At 39.1% G+C, this 16,098-nt stretch overlaps 1 protein-coding gene and 1 pseudogene across 1 annotated transcript in view; one reads left to right on the top strand and one right to left on the bottom strand.

The window, feature by feature from the left end:
• LOC128649879 (protein Shroom3) overlaps window positions 1-16,098 on the bottom strand; it is a 556,958-nt gene that overhangs the window by 417,315 nt on the left and 123,545 nt on the right. The gene's annotated exons all lie outside the window — the stretch shown is intronic.
• LOC128649880 (nuclear receptor coactivator 4-like) lies at window positions 3,383-4,881 on the top strand (annotated as a pseudogene).

The following is a 16,098-nucleotide window of genomic DNA, read 5'->3' as shown; positions in this document are numbered from 1 at the left end:
AAACCTCTGCAAAAGAATCTTCTACCAACAAGTAGAGGCTTAATTTTCAAGTATCAACTGCCCATTGGCCCTGCCAGCATGTTCCTCTTCAGCACAAATTCCCTAGCACCAATGTACAATTCCTATACATCTTAACCACCTAGTTCAGCCTAATGCTTAGGCACTCTGTAGTCTAGTTGTGCATCATGGGAAATGTATTTCCAAAAACATCAGTGGTGCCAATTGTTAACCATTACTGACCTGGTCCTATCCCTCCTACACACAATGAGGCCCATTTATCAAGCTCTGAACGGAGCTTGAGGGCCTGTGTTTCTGGCGAGCCTGCAGGCTCGCCAGAAACAGCAGTTATAAAGCAGCTGCTTTAAACAGGCGGACAGAGATCGCCACAATTCAACCCGATCGAGTACGATCGGGTGGATTGACACCCCCTGCTGGCGGCCGATTGGCCACGAATCTGCAGGGGGCGGCGTTGCACCAGCAGCTCACAAAAGCTGCTGGTGCAATGCTGAATACGGAGAGCGTATTGCTCTTCGCATTCAGCGAGGTCTGTCGGACCTGATTCGCAGGTCCAAAAGACCTTTAATAAATAGGCCTCAATACCTCTCACCTAGCAACACCTCCAGCACTGAGGAACCCCGACAAAATGCCTTGATTATCAACACCCCAACAGCACCCAAGGTTGCCACCATGTCGGACAACAACCACCTTTGAACCCAACGCCCAACCAGACATCCCTCACCCAGTGAAACCTAAAGTATTCAGTGCACTCTGTTAACATAATCTCTATCTCTTGCCTAGCTACCCCCAGCAGCTAAGGGACCTTCAGTATCTAAGGGTTTTCCTAGTGTCTTTGGGACCTGTTCCTTAAATATTAATCTGTAAAAATGTTCAACAATAAATTTAATTATTAAAACACAAAAACACATTAAAAAACATTAAAGCTCATAAAATCTAAATCTATAATGCTAAAACGTAAACATATATATACAGGTGGCCCTCGTTTTACAATGGTTCAATTTACACCGTTTTAGAATAACAACCTTTTTTTCCAGTCATTTGACTGCTATTGAAAAGCATTGAGAACAGTGCATTTATTAAAATAGCCAGTAGGTAGAGCTGTCCGCTTGTGTTGCAGCAAAGCCAAGTAAACTTAAATTAATCAGTTTAACCAGACCTGAGCTATCGAGCAGATTTGAAAGGAACAAGATCTTCCTGTATATAAATCAGTCCAGATTGGAATGCATAGAAATAACTGTTTGCAGAAAAATGCAAGTGAAGTCTGTGTTGTGTTATTATTTTATTAGGTTTATAATGCTGTTTAGCAAATGTTTTTGTTCATTTAACTTAGTTTAATTATATATTCTGTGATGTGTGATTATTTTATTAGGTTTATAATGTTGTTTAGCATTTAAAGTCTTCATTTTAAAGCTTTAAAAATAATGTATTAGGTGTTACTTATGACAATTTTGAGAGGGGCCTGGAACCTATCTCCCTCACTTCCAATTGACTTACATTATAAACTGGGTTTCAATTTACAACGGTTTTGATTTACAACCATTCCTTCTGGAACCTAACCCCGGCGTAAACTGAGGGCTACCTGTATCTATAAAAGTAAATGGAGTAAACCTTAAAAGGACAAGAAACTCACATAATTTCTTTTATGATTCAGACAGCGCATACAGTTTTAACCAACTTATCAAATTTGCTTTATCTCTTGGTATTCTTTGTTGAAGGAGCAGCAATGCATTACTGGGAGCTAGCTAAACAGAACATATCAAGTAAACCAATGACAAGAATATGTGCATCCACCAATCAGAAGCTAGCTCACAATAGTGTTTTGCTGCTTCTGAGACTACCCAGATATTCTTTTAAATAGAATTAAATTGGAAAGTTGTTTAAAATTACATTCTCTATCTGAATCATGAAAATTGTGGGTTTCATGTCCCTTTAACCTTGATAGTGAATTAATAATGTCATTCAGCATCCTACATTCATTTCAACAGATTTGTTTTAGTGCAAAGGGGTTGAATTAACCCATTACATGAATGACAGTTTTTAAATATAAAATAATCACAAAAACAACATCAATTACCACAAGGTAAAAAGGGTCTAATATTCAAATGCATATAGTGAAATTTCTTATCAGTCACAATTAGTATCTATATGCTATACTGGCTTCTGAAATACACAAATAATTCAAACTTATACTGTTTGCTAAGCAAAGGTTCAAGGGATCCCTTAGCCCCTCCCCCTTTAATTAGTACGTCCAAACTTCAGCTGCCTGAATTAGCAAGGTTGTGCCTTTTTTAATGTCCCAAGATCTAGGAAGCAAGAAGAGCGGTATAGGAGGGAGACTAAGATTTAAAAATGAAAGGGACAGGAAACCCAAACATTTTATTTCATTATCAAATTTGCTTTATTCTGTTGGTACCATTTGTTGAATGAGAAGCAATGCTACTGGTTTCTAACTGAACACATGGGTGAGCCAATGACAATCAGTATATATATGCAGCCAATAAGCAGCTAGAACCTAGGTTCTTTGCTGCTCCTGAGCTTACCTAGATAAACATTTCAGCAAAGGATAACAAGAGAAGGAAGCAAATTAAATAATAGAAGTGAATTGGAAAGTTGTTTAAAATTGTATGCTCTGTCTAAATCATGAATGTCTAATTATGACTTTACTGTCCCTTTAATTCTTTTTTTTTTTCACCCCCAAAGTTTATGGTCTAGAATGAACCCTTTATTTGCTACCTTTGTAAGTTTGTTATATTATTTTTGTTGCTCATCATATGCACACCAAGGGTATATCGATGTATCGTATCATGTCTGCCACACATCGATAAATGCCGACAGCATACACAGCATTTATCATTGCACTAGCAGTTCTTGTGAACTGCTGGTGCAATGCCGCCCCCTGCAGATTCCCGCCCAATCGGCTGCTAGCAGGGGGTGTCAATCAAACCGATCGTTTTCGATCGGGTTGATTTCTTTCCGCCGCCTCAGAGCAGGCAGACAAATTATGGAGCAGCGGTCTTTAGATCGCTGCTTCATTACTTCTGTTTCCGGCGAGCCTGAAGGCTCGCCAGAAACAATTGGCATCAAGCTCCATATGGAACTTGATAAATTGACCCCCAAGACTTCAACTTACAAAAATGTATAATTATTACTAGGCCTTGCATTATTTCTGCAAGTTGTAAAGTCATTGTGAGATTTTAGGGGACTGAAAAAGTGTTTTTCCTTAAAGGGATCGTATACACCAATCTTCATATAACTGCATCTTATAGACACTAATATAAAGAATAAGATGCACAGAAACTGATATAAAAATCCAGTATAAAACCATTTAAAAATTTACTTAGAGCTTTTTTGTGTCTTGTGAATGCACACTGCAGGTCGTTAGACATCGGATCCCGGGATTGCGCTGGATTTGAAGCAAGCCCAAGCGGTGACAACTAAGCGCCGGGCTGCGATCGTAATACTGAGAAAAATGGACTGTGAACAAGATGTCCGATTTTGCACCCGGGATCGTCTGTCTAAATGTCTCCAAGCAAAGAAGGAATTGGAAACTGCCATCTCTGCCATTCTTAAAGCAGAACAACAAGTGGAAGAGTATAGCAGAGAGGTGAAGGCTCACATTCACTCCTGCATTAGAAGAATATGGAGTGCCTTCGCAGCCGGAAGGTTTGGCTGTTGGAGCAAGCAGATTTCAACCAGCAAATCAAAGAGGAAACTGCAGCAGCAAGCCCAGCAGCTGTACTGACTGCTGGGACAATTCAATTGCTTAATTCACCAGCTTGAGACACCTCATAGTAATGATGTTGCCAATGTTTGGAGTGGCTGGGCAGCCTTGCTCTTAAACCAGAAGAATCATCCACCCTGAATTTTGAAGCAGATAGTAATTCTCTCCGCCAAGCTATTACCACGTTTGGTTCCCTAAAAACACTGAATGGTGACCAAGAAAAAGCAACTCCCCTTACCAATACACCACACAATTTTGTGACAAACCCATGGCTTCTTTTTAATTGTTTTGTACCCTCAATTAAGCAGAAACTGATGTCTGGAAGCTGGAAGACTCCACTCTCTGATTGACTGTTGGAAAACCGAGCAACCAACCAGCCCCAGTGTTCTTCCCCATACATTCCAAGCTCCTGCCCCCAGGATTGGCTCCTGAAAAGAGAATTTTCTGAGACTGTCCAGGAAATAAGCACACCTGAAGACTACTTGTTCAGCGTGGAGAAGATCTGGGGACAGCTTGGCGAGTTGCACAACTGGCTGATGCAGACTCAGCAAAAAGAAGAAGAGAAAAAGAAGAAGAGAACACCTGCACCCATGTACGCACCACTTCTGATTCCAGTTCTTATTTCTCAATTGAAAAAATTGAAGACACAGATTTGGATCTCAAAGAGCCAGAAGACTTGGACCTCTCTCTGATTGGCTGATCTCCCCTATTGAAAATGAATATACCGCAGACTTGATGCATGACAAATGGAGACTTGTGTTTAAGACATTTGGTGATGACTACAACATAAGCGATTGGCTCCCAAAGGTCGAGTCCTGCAGTAACCGCTGTGGTGGTCAGACATCTGCTTTGGAGATCAAGAACCTGGGAAATCTGAAGTGTCTCAACGAGCAAGTGGGAGGAAATAAGTCTCCAAATTCTATTAGTATGTGGCTTATAGAGCACCCTCAGCCGGTATTAAAGGTGTAAGAGGTCTGTAAAGCCAATGAGCCATGTTCTACATTTTCAGAGTGTGTATGTGATGACAACTGTGAAAAGGAGGCCCTTAAGAAATGGCTACTGACGAAGGAAAGAAAAAGATAAGAATGGTATTCCAATGAAAGAAGAAAAGAACAAAAATCTAGAGCATGAGAAGCCAAAGTCTTCAAATATCTGGCTTCACCTATGCAGAAGAAGCTCCATTGACCAAAGCAGTAGAAAAAATCTAGGAGAATATGATCCCTGCTGTTACAGTATGAGTAATTTGCTAAATATGATCAAAATTTATATATGTATTTGCGAGTGTGTGTGTGTATATATATATATATATATATATATATATATATATATATACATATATATCTATATATATATATATATATGTGTGTGTGTGTGATGTAACTACTTGATGTCCAGCTTGCTGAAAGTCTCTCAAGGACACACCTGTTTATGTACAGAGATAGGGCAATAAATTCCTTTAGTTAAAATAGTTTAGTGAAAAAGTCCAGAAGCCATGTGCGCAGCTGTCCAAAAGTTAGAAATAGCATAGAGGAATAGGTAAAGTGCAGAGATACAAATTACTTTAAACATATACATTCAGCTCTTATGAACCAATCACACTCTTAGCCAACTCAAAGTATCCACCATTATCCATTTTTGGGTTGTATTAGCTGAAGAGGCCTGTCATTATAGGTATATAAGGTATAGGGAGAAGAGAGAGTAGTAGATAGAAGAAAAGGAAAGGAAGCAGACAACCTCTTACTGGGCCCAGAGGTAATTATATTATGCACTTATTTACTTTATAGCTATAAGGTTGTTTTTATGTCTGTTTGCATTTGATGTAAGAAATTGTATGCAGTTATGTCAATGTGTTTTATTTAATGTATTTAATGTAACTCATATTAATGGTACCATACAAAGAAGCATAGAATATTATATCGTATGATCTAAGATTTTGGGTGCTGTGACTAATAAAAGTTGTTATATTAAGCTGTCTTTCTCACAAGCAAATTCTTTCATAAATAATAATAATTATTATTATTATTAATATAAATATTATATTCCAAAATTATTAATTAATCTTCAATAATTGGCGACCGCTCGGGTATTAGAACTTGTCGTGTCCATTAAGGTATAAGATCCGGCATGTATGTTTTTTTTTACATATGATGAGGCTTTTAGATGTTTTGGGCTGTTTTCAGTCATCAACAATAACAGAATCATAGAATATTCTGCTTATTGTTCTAATAGTAAGTTATATCTTTTTGGAACGATTACTTCTATTCAAAGAATCCTCACAGATTAAATTTGGTTATAATATTTATTTTAATACAATATTTATTTGGGTTTAAATATACATTTATATATGTTTATGCAATAGTCACACATTTGTGTGGAATAAAATTCTAGTCATTTTACGTGTAAGCTGCACGTTGTTTTGATATAGAAATATCTAGTCCCATACTATAGAAATATTGTATTGTGGCCCCTCTAATTAAAACAATAAGCCAGAATTTATATAGTTATATCATGCATGGTCATGTACTGTAAGTATCTACTTCTGGATTAATTAGTATTGAATTGTTAATTTTTCCAATGAGCCACAGGAAGCTATGTAAATAAATAGTTAAAATCTTGTGGACATAAGCTAAATTGTCACCTTGAAATAAAACAATTACTATTGCATTAATATATATGCCTAAAGTATTGTATATTATGTGATTTGCTGTTTTGAAACTGTTCTAATAAATAATTTTGTCTGTGAGAAATTAAGCATAATTTTGAACAACGCCTATCTCGGTAAGGAAGAAAACCTAACGGGATAGGATATTTGGTGATGGAAAGGATTTAAAACCTACCCCACGCTAACAAAATCACGATATAGTTCTTTGTTTAAAAAGTGTATGATTAGAGTAACCCTTACGACTAGTGAACATAAGGGAGAGGATCTACACTGAAAAGTAAAATTTCCCAAATAATATTTTAAAGCATATAAGTATATTAGAAGAACCTGTAAGTGCCGGCCAACTTACTGGGGAGGATATACAAACATAAAGAAAAAGGGAATCAATTAATTTTATTTTAAGTTTTTTTTTCTCAAGATGGCTACATTATCTGCTTTGGAAAGCTTTGTAGCTACATACATCACAAGCCATAAAAGTAATGATTATGCTTGTGATGTTTATGACAAAGAGAATCCCTGGAAATATGTCCAGGATGTATTTGAAAAAGAGATTAATATCTCACAAAAGTCCAAAAAGACAAAAGGAAAAGCAGTTGTAAGTATCTTTGCAACATGCTTGGCAATGAATGCCAAAATAGAAACATTGAAAAATGAACTGCAAAGTTCCAAAAATATAATAAACAAAAAAGAAAAAGAGATTGACAAATTAGAAATTCAAGTGCAATCTCTAACATCCCTCAATTGTGAAATTAACAAATCCAAACAGGAGAGTGATAAAAAAACTGCTTAAATGCAGAAAAAGAATTAGAGATTTGCAAAGAAAAATGATTTAAAACAGAAAAAGAAAAGGATCACATATGTAATGCATATTCTGTGGTACAAAATAAATTGGAAAATATTAAATTGGGGAATTCTGCTGAAAATTCCAAGTGCTTTAATGTGCTGCAGCAAAGCACTTCAGTTATTTGTGCTAAAAATAATGATGATTCCTCCACCTTCACAGTTGCATGTTTAACAGACAATAATGATACAGTAAGGAGTGGTGGGGAATGCATTTCATCTAGCCAATTCAGCTATGATTTACCTCTGGCCACAAGTAAAGCTAATAGCAAACTCACAGGGGACTGTTCCATTATTATGGATACAGTATATAGTGGCAATGGAGAATTTAAAAACATAAATAAATCCCCTGCTGTTGTAATATCTGTGTGTCCTCCTACTGGTGGTCAGAATACACAGTTAGAAAATATAAGTGTGAGACATCTAACAGCATTCCTGACTAATTTTCAAACCTTTGACACACAATCCCCTAAAACAACCAACAATTCTGCAAATTTCAAAAAATGCAAATAATCCACCAGAAAAAGGCGTAGAAATGTCAAATCCTCTAGAGCTAAATGCTTTAAAAAATGATTTACAGAGCAACAAATGGGTAAACCTAATGGACACAGTCAATGGTTTTACACTGATGCTGTGTAAAGACTATGCACACTGTGAATGTATTTTTCTACATTCTTTGGATAAACAAAAATACACTTGGTGCTTGGATGTATCACATGGTCACCCAGAATTAAATGCAGAATATAAGATCATTCTCCTTAAGCTGTCTTCCCTAGAAAGTATGTTTCAGGCTCCACACGAAAAACACTCAGGAAATGGAATGAAACAGCACCAAAGGCACTGAAAAACACTCATCTATGGACATAAAAGAAATAGGAAGTATGCCTTCAACTACGGTGAGTGCATTGATATTGGTGTCATTCCTGATAGTAATATACCATTTGGTCCCAAACATATTTAGCTATCCCCATTTCTTTAAAGAAAATTGTTTTAAGCAACAATCGTGCCCATGGGGGGGGAGGGTCACTTACTTGAAACAGAGTGTTCCCATTTGGGCACCCTTATTTGCTAAACGTTAACAACAAAATAGTCTGTACCTGAATTGAGTATTGAAAAACGTATGCCATTCAAACACCATTATATTCTGTAAGACAGATTCAGGACAGACCAAACCCCAAGTTAGTTTAATGTATATATTATATGTAGATTTACATTTTATATTTTTGTTTAACGGGTATTACAAAAAAGGAATGATTGATACCAAAAGCAAAAAGCAGAGCCATGACTGACATCAGATACCAGAGGCACAATTGCATCTAGAGAATCTCCATCTTAAAATAACAGAACTAAAGCGGATTGCTATAATTTAGTTTGTAATAGAACATAACTATATAAAGGTTACTAACAAGTACCTTTACAATGAGTCAATTAATCCTTGTTCCAGCATTTACTGAAAACTCTCACACATCTATGATGATTAAACTACTGTTCCTATATGTAAATATATATTTTTACAAAATGTATATGGTACCATAGTATACCCCTGCAGGTTTTCATTATTCATCATACTATTCCATGTAAAATCACAATAGGTGCTAACAGGACTCAGGTAAACTAAGCAGAATGATATACCCTATAGTTTGTCTGAATTTGCAGATTATTATTTTATCTTTAGAATTTCTAGGTCTTAAGATAAAATAATTAAACAACATAGTTTTAAAATTGGTAATTATTTCTTGCTTATTTAATTCAAGAGGGGTATCCTTTTAAATCATCATTGCTACAGTCCTGTTAAATATTATGTTAAGCTATTTACCTGGTATTTCTCAGTAACTGTTGAATATATATGGCAATCATATGTAATGGAAATCAGTCAGTGTTAAAGATGCAATAATTCCCACTTTAGAAAAATAAGATATACAGTATGTAGATGTAGGGATATTAGTGTAGGTATTAAATAGCCTCTATTGTAATTATTAACTGGTGTCTATTTAGGTACAGGATATATGCATGACTGTATGTGTTTGATTTATACAGTTTCTGTAGAGTACCAACAGGGCCGGTGCTAGGATTTTTCGCCACACAGGCGAGGATGCATTTTGCCGCTCCCCCCCCATACATACTATCCCCATTGCTAGTTAAAGGTATATGAAACAATTTTTTACTTTCATGATTTAGACAAAGCATGCAATTTTAAGCAAATTTATCATTTACTTCTATTATCAATTTTGTTTTCTTCTCTTGCTATCTGTATTTAAAAAACATAATTTATGCTTACCTGATAAATTCCTTTCTTCTGTTGTGTGATCAGTCCACGGGTCATCATTACTTCTGGGATATAACTCCTCCCCAACAGGAAATGCAAGAGGATTCACCCAGCAGAGCTGCATATAGCTCCTCCCCTCTACGTCAGTCCCAGTCATTCGACCAAGAATCAACGAGAAAGGAGTAACCAAGGGTGAAGTGGTGACTGGAGTATAATTTAAAAGATATTTACCTGCCTTAAAACAGGGCGGGCCGTGGACTGATCACACAACAGAAGAAAGGAATTTATCAGGTAAGCATAAATTATGTTTTCTTCTGTTATGTGTGATCAGTCCACGGGTCATCATTACTTCTGGGATACCAATACCAAAGCAAAAGTACACGGATGACGGGAGGGATAGGCAGGCTCATTATATAGAAGGAACCACTGCCTGAAGAACCTTTCTCCCAAAAATAGCCTCCGAAGAAGCAAAAGTGTCAAATTTGTAAAATTTGGAAAAAGTATGAAGCGAAGACCAAGTTGCAGCCTTGCAAATCTGTTCAACAGAGGCCTCATTCTTAAAGGCCCAAGTGGAAGCCACAGCTCTAGTGGAGTGAGCTGTAATTCTTTCAGGAGGCTGCTGACCAGCAGTCTCATAGGCTAAACGTATTATGCTACGAAGCCAAAAAGAGAGAGAGGTAGCAGAAGCTTTTTGACCTCTCCTCTGTCCAGAATAAACGACAAACAGGGAAGAAGTTTGGCGAAAATCTTTAGTTACCTGCAAGTAGAACTTGAGGGCACGAACTACATCCAGATTGTGTAGAAGACGTTCCTTCTTTGAAGAAGGATTTGGACGCAAGGATGGAACAACAATCTCTTGATTGATATTCCTGTTAGTGACCACCTTAGGTAAGAACCCAGGTTTAGTACGCAGAACTACCTTGTCTGAGTGAAAAATCAGATAAGGAGAATCACAATGTAAGGCTGATAACTCAGAGACTCTTCGAGCCGAGGAACTAGCCATTAAAAACAGAACTTTCCAAGATAACAATTTTATATCAATGGAATGAAGGGGTTCAAATGGAACACCCTGTAAAACGTTAAGAACTAAGTTTAAACTCCATGGCGGAGCAACAGCTTTAAACACAGGCTTGATCCTAGCTAAAGCCTGACAAAAAGCCTGGACGTCTGGATTTTCTGACAGACGCCTGTGTAACAAGATGGACAGAGCTGAAATCTGTCCCTTTAATGAACTAGCTGATAAACCCTTTTCTAACCCTTCTTGTAGAAAGGACAATATCCTAGAGATCCTAACCTTACTCCATGAGTAATGTTTGGATTCGCACCAGTATAGGTATTTACGCCATATTTTATGGTAAATCTTTCTGGTAACAGGCTTCCTAGCCTGTATCAGGGTATCAATAACCGACTCAGAAAAACCACGTTTTGATAAAATCAAACGTTCAATTTCCAAGCAGTCAGCTTCAGAGAAGTTAGATTTTGATGTTTGAATGGACCCTGTATCAGAAGGTCCTGTCCTAGAGGTAGAGACCAAGGCGGACAGGATGACATGTCCACTAGATCTGCATACCAAGTCCTGCGTGGCCATGCAGGCGCTATTAGAATCACTGATGCTCTCTCCTGCTTGATTTTGGCAATCAATCGAGGAAGCAGCGGAAAGGGTGGAAACACATAAGCCATCCCGAAGTTCCAAGGTGCTGTCAAAGCATCTATCAGAACCGCTCCCGGATCCCTGGATCTGGACCCGTAGCGAGGAAGTTTGGCGTTCTGGCGAGACGCCATGAGATCTATCTCTGGTTTGCCCCAACGTCGAAGTATTTGGGCAAAGACCTCCGGATGAAGTTCCCACTCCCCCGGATGAAAAGTCTGACGACTCAAGAAATCCGCCTCCCAGTTCTCCACTCCCGGGATGTGGATTGCTGACAGGTGGCAAGAGTGAGACTCTGCCCAGCGAATTATCTTTGATACTTCCACCATTGCTAGGGAGCTTCTTGTCCCTCCCTGATGGTTGATGTAAGCTACAGTCGTGATGTTGTCCGACTGAAACCTGATGAACCCCCGAGTTGTTAATTGGGGCCAAGCTAGAAGGGCATTGAGAACTGCTCTCAATTCCAGAATGTTTATTGGAAGGAGACTCTCCTCCTGATTCCATAGTCCCTGAGCCTTCAGAGAATTCCAGACAGCGCCCCAACCTAGTAGGCTGGCGTCTGTTGTTACAATTGTCCAGTCTGGCCTGCTGAATGGCATCCCCCTGGACAGGTGTGGCCGATGAAGCCACCATAGAAGAGAATTTCTGGTCTCTTGATTCAGATTCAGAGTAGGGGACAAATCTGAGTAATCCCCATTCCACTGACTTAGCATGCATAATTGCAGAGGTCTGAGGTGTAGGCGTGCAAAAGGTACTATGTCCATTGCCGCTACCATTAAGCCGATCACCTCCATGCATTGAGCTACTGACGGGTGTTGAATGGAATGAAGGACACGGCATGCATTTTGAAGCTTTGTTAACCTGTCCTCTGTCAGGTAAATCTTCATTTCTACAGAATCTATAAGAGTCCCCAAGAATGGAACTCTTGTGAGAGGAAAAAGAGAACTCTTCTTTTCGTTCACTTTCCATCCATGCGACCTTAGAAATGCCAGAACTAACTCTGTATGAGACTTGGCAGTTTGAAAGCTTGAAGCTTGTATTAGAATGTCGTCTAGGTATGGAGCTACCGAAATCCCTCGCGGTCTTAGTACCGCCAGAAGGGCACCCAGAACCTTTGTGAAGATTCTTGGAGCCGTAGCCAATCCGAATGGAAGAGCTACAAACTGGTAGTGCCTGTCTAAGAAGGCAAACCTTAGATACCGGTGATGATCTTTGTGGATCGGTATGTGAAGGTAAGCATCCTTTAAGTCCACTGTGGTCATGTACTGACCCTCTTGGATCATGGGTAAGATTGTCCGAATAGTTTCCATTTTGAACGATGGAACTCTTAGGAATTTGTTTAGAATCTTTAAATCTAAGATTGGCCTGAAAGTTCCCTCTTTTTTGGGAACCACAAACAGGTTTGAGTAGAACCCTTGTCCTTGTTCCGACCGCGGAACCGGATGGATCACTCCCATTATTAACAGATCTTGTAAGCAGCGTAGAAACGCTTCTTTCTTTATCTGGTTTGTTGACAACCTTGACAGATGAAATCTCCCTCTTGGGGGAGATAATTTGAAGTCTAGAAGGTATCCCTGAGATATGATCTCTAGTGCCCAGGGATCCTGAACATCTCTTGCCCAGGCCTGGGCGAAGAGAGAGAGTCTGCCCCCCACTAGATCCGGTCCCGGATCGGGGGCTCTCGGTTCATGCTGTCTTTGGGGCAGCAGCAGGTTTCCTGGCCTGCTTGCTCTTGTTCCAGGACTGGTTAGGCTTCCAGCCTTGCCTGTAACGAGCAACAGCTCCTTCCTGTTTTGGTGCAGTGGAGGTTGATGCTGCTCCTGTTTTGAAGTTCCGAAAGGGACGAAAATTAGACTGTCTAGCCTTAGCTTTGGCTTTGTCTTGAGGTAGGGCGTGGCCCTTACCTCCTGTAATGTCAGCGATAATCTCTTTCAAACCGGGCCCAAATAAAGACTGCCCCTTGAAAGGTATATTAAGTAATTTGGACTTAGAAGTAACATCAGCTGACCAGGATTTTAGCCACAGCGCCCTACGTGCCTGTATGGCGAATCCTGAGTTCTTAGCCGTAAGTTTGGTTAAATGTACTACGGCCTCCGAAATGAAGGAATTAGCTAGTTTAAGGACTCTAAGCCTGTCCGTAATGTCGTCTAGCGTAGATGAACTAAGGTTCTCTTCAAGCGACTCAATCCAAAATGCTGCCGCAGCCGTAATCGGCGCGATACATGCAAGGGGTTGTAATATAAAACCTTGTTGAACAAACATTTTCTTAAGGTAACCCTCTAATTTTTTATCCATTGGATCTGAGAAAGCACAGCTATCCTCCACCGGGATAGTGGTACGCTTAGCTAAAGTAGAAACTGCTCCCTCCACCTTGGGGACCGTTTGCCATAAGTCCCGAGTGGTGGCGTCTATTGGAAACATCTTTCTAAATATTGGAGGGGGTGAGAACGGCACACCGGGTCTATCCCACTCCTTAGTAACAATTTCAGTTAGTCTCTTAGGTATAGGAAAAACGTCAGTACTCGCCGGTACCGCAAAGTATTTATCCAACCTACACAGTTTCTCTGGTATTGCAACGGTGTTACAATCGTTGAGAGCTGCTAAGACCTCCCCTAGTAATACACGGAGGTTCTCCAATTTAAATTTAAAATTTGAAATATCTGAGTCCAATCTGTTTGGATCAGAACCGTCACCCACAGAATGAAGCTCTCCGTCCTCATGCTCTGCGAGCTGTGACGCAGTATCAGACATGGCCCTAGCATTGTCAGCGCACTCTGTTCTCACCCCAGAGTGATCACGCTTGCCTCTTAGTTCTGGTAATTTAGACAAAACTTCAGTCATAACAGTAGCCATATCTTGTAATGTTATCTGTAATGGCCGCCCAGATGTACTAGGCGCCAAAATATCACGCACCTCCCGGGCGGGAGATGCAGGTACTGCCGCGTGAGGCGAGTTAGTCGGCATAACTCTCCCCTCGCTGTTTGGTGAAATTTGTTCACATTGTACAGATTGACTTTTATTTAAAGTAGCATCAATACAGTTAGTACATAAATTTCTATTGGGCTCCACCTTGGCATTGGAACAAATGACACAGATATCTTCCTCTGAGTCAGACATGTTTAACACACTAGCAAAAAAACTTACAACTTGGTTATAATCTTTTTTAGCAAAAAAACGTACTGTGCCTCAAAGAGGTACTAACGATTAAATGACAGTTGAAATAATGAACTGAAAAACAGTTATAGCATCAAACTTTAAAATAACAAAACTTTTAGCAAAGGTTTGTTCCCATTAGTAAAATAACAATAATTAAATTTGACATAAAAAATACAAAGCAACGTTTTTATTCACAGTCACTATAAGAATTCTCACAGCTCTGCTGAGAGAATTTACCTCCCTTCAAAGAAGTTTGAAGACCCCTGAGATCTATCAGAGATGAACCGGATCATGCAGGAAAAATAAAAGTAACTGACTGGTATTTTTTGATGCGTAGCAAAGAGCGCCAAAAACGGCCCCTCCCTCTCCCACACAGCAGTGAAGAGAAACGAAACTGTCACAATTAAAGCAAAAAAAAAAACTGCCAAGTGGAAAATAATGCCCAAATATTTATTCACACAGTACCTCAGCAATGTAAACGATTCTACATTCCAGCAAAAACGTTTAACATGATAAATAGTTATTAAAAAGGATTAGTGACCTTTAACAGAGTAGTTCCGGTGAAATACCATCCCCAGAATACTGAAGTGTATACATACATGTCATTTTAACGGTATGGCAGGATTTTCTCATCAATTCCATTCAGAAAATAAAAACTGCTACATACCTCAATGCAGATTCATCTGCCCGCTGTCCCCTGATCTGAAGCCTTTACCTCCCTCAGATGGCCGAGAACAGCAATATGATCTTAACTACTCCGGTTAAAATCATAGTAAAAAACTCTGACAGATTCTTCCTCAAACTCTGCCAGAAAAGTAATAACACGCTCCGGTGCTATTTTAAAATAACAAACTTTTGATTGAAGTCATAAAAACTAAGAATAATCACCATAGTCCTCTCACACATCCTATCTAGTCGTTGGGTGCAAGAGAATGACTGGGACTGACGTAGAGGGGAGGAGCTATATGCAGCTCTGCTGGGTGAATCCTCTTGCATTTCCTGTTGGGGAGGAGTTATATCCCAGAAGTAATGATGACCCGTGGACTGATCACACATAACAGAAGAAAGTAGGAATGTAAGCTTAGGAGCCAGACCATTTTTTTTTTTCAAACAGTGGTAGCGCAGCAAAGCAAATCAAACTGCATAATAATTCTAACAGTGGATACGCCAAATAACAAATCACACAGCGATAGCACCGCAAAGCAAATCAAACAATGGTTATGCCACATAACAAATCAAATTGTGGAAGCGCTGTATAACAATTATATATATATATATATATATATACATACACACACACTATAACTGTATATATATGTATATATACAAACACACACACATACACAATATATATATATATATATATATATATATATATATATATATATATATATATATATATATATATAATATTGTGGTAGTGATTATTTGAATGAGCAAACACCCACAATAATTAATTCTACAATACACCCAGACTGCCTTCAATGAATACTGGATAGTAAGGCCAACACTAAACACACGCTGCCTAGCCCTCCCTCCAGGATACACTGAATTTACTCTACACACACACAATGATTAAGAAGACATCCGTGACTGTCTGTGCATGCACATTCTCTCAGTCAGTCTAGGACTCTGAGATACGCGGATTACGCGCTGCCGATGCGCAAGTAAGCTCAGCTGCCTTCAGACAGTTCACAGTGCGCCCTCCCCTACTGCGCTGCCCGTGCTGCATGCCTGCTGCCCAATAGCTTATTTATACATACATATTATAAGCAAAAATGCTGCAA

Source organism: Bombina bombina, chromosome 2 (assembly GCF_027579735.1).
Source record: "Bombina bombina isolate aBomBom1 chromosome 2, aBomBom1.pri, whole genome shotgun sequence".
Lineage (NCBI taxonomy): Eukaryota > Metazoa > Chordata > Amphibia > Anura > Bombinatoridae > Bombina > Bombina bombina.
This window is presented reverse-complemented; position numbering and strand designations above follow the sequence as displayed.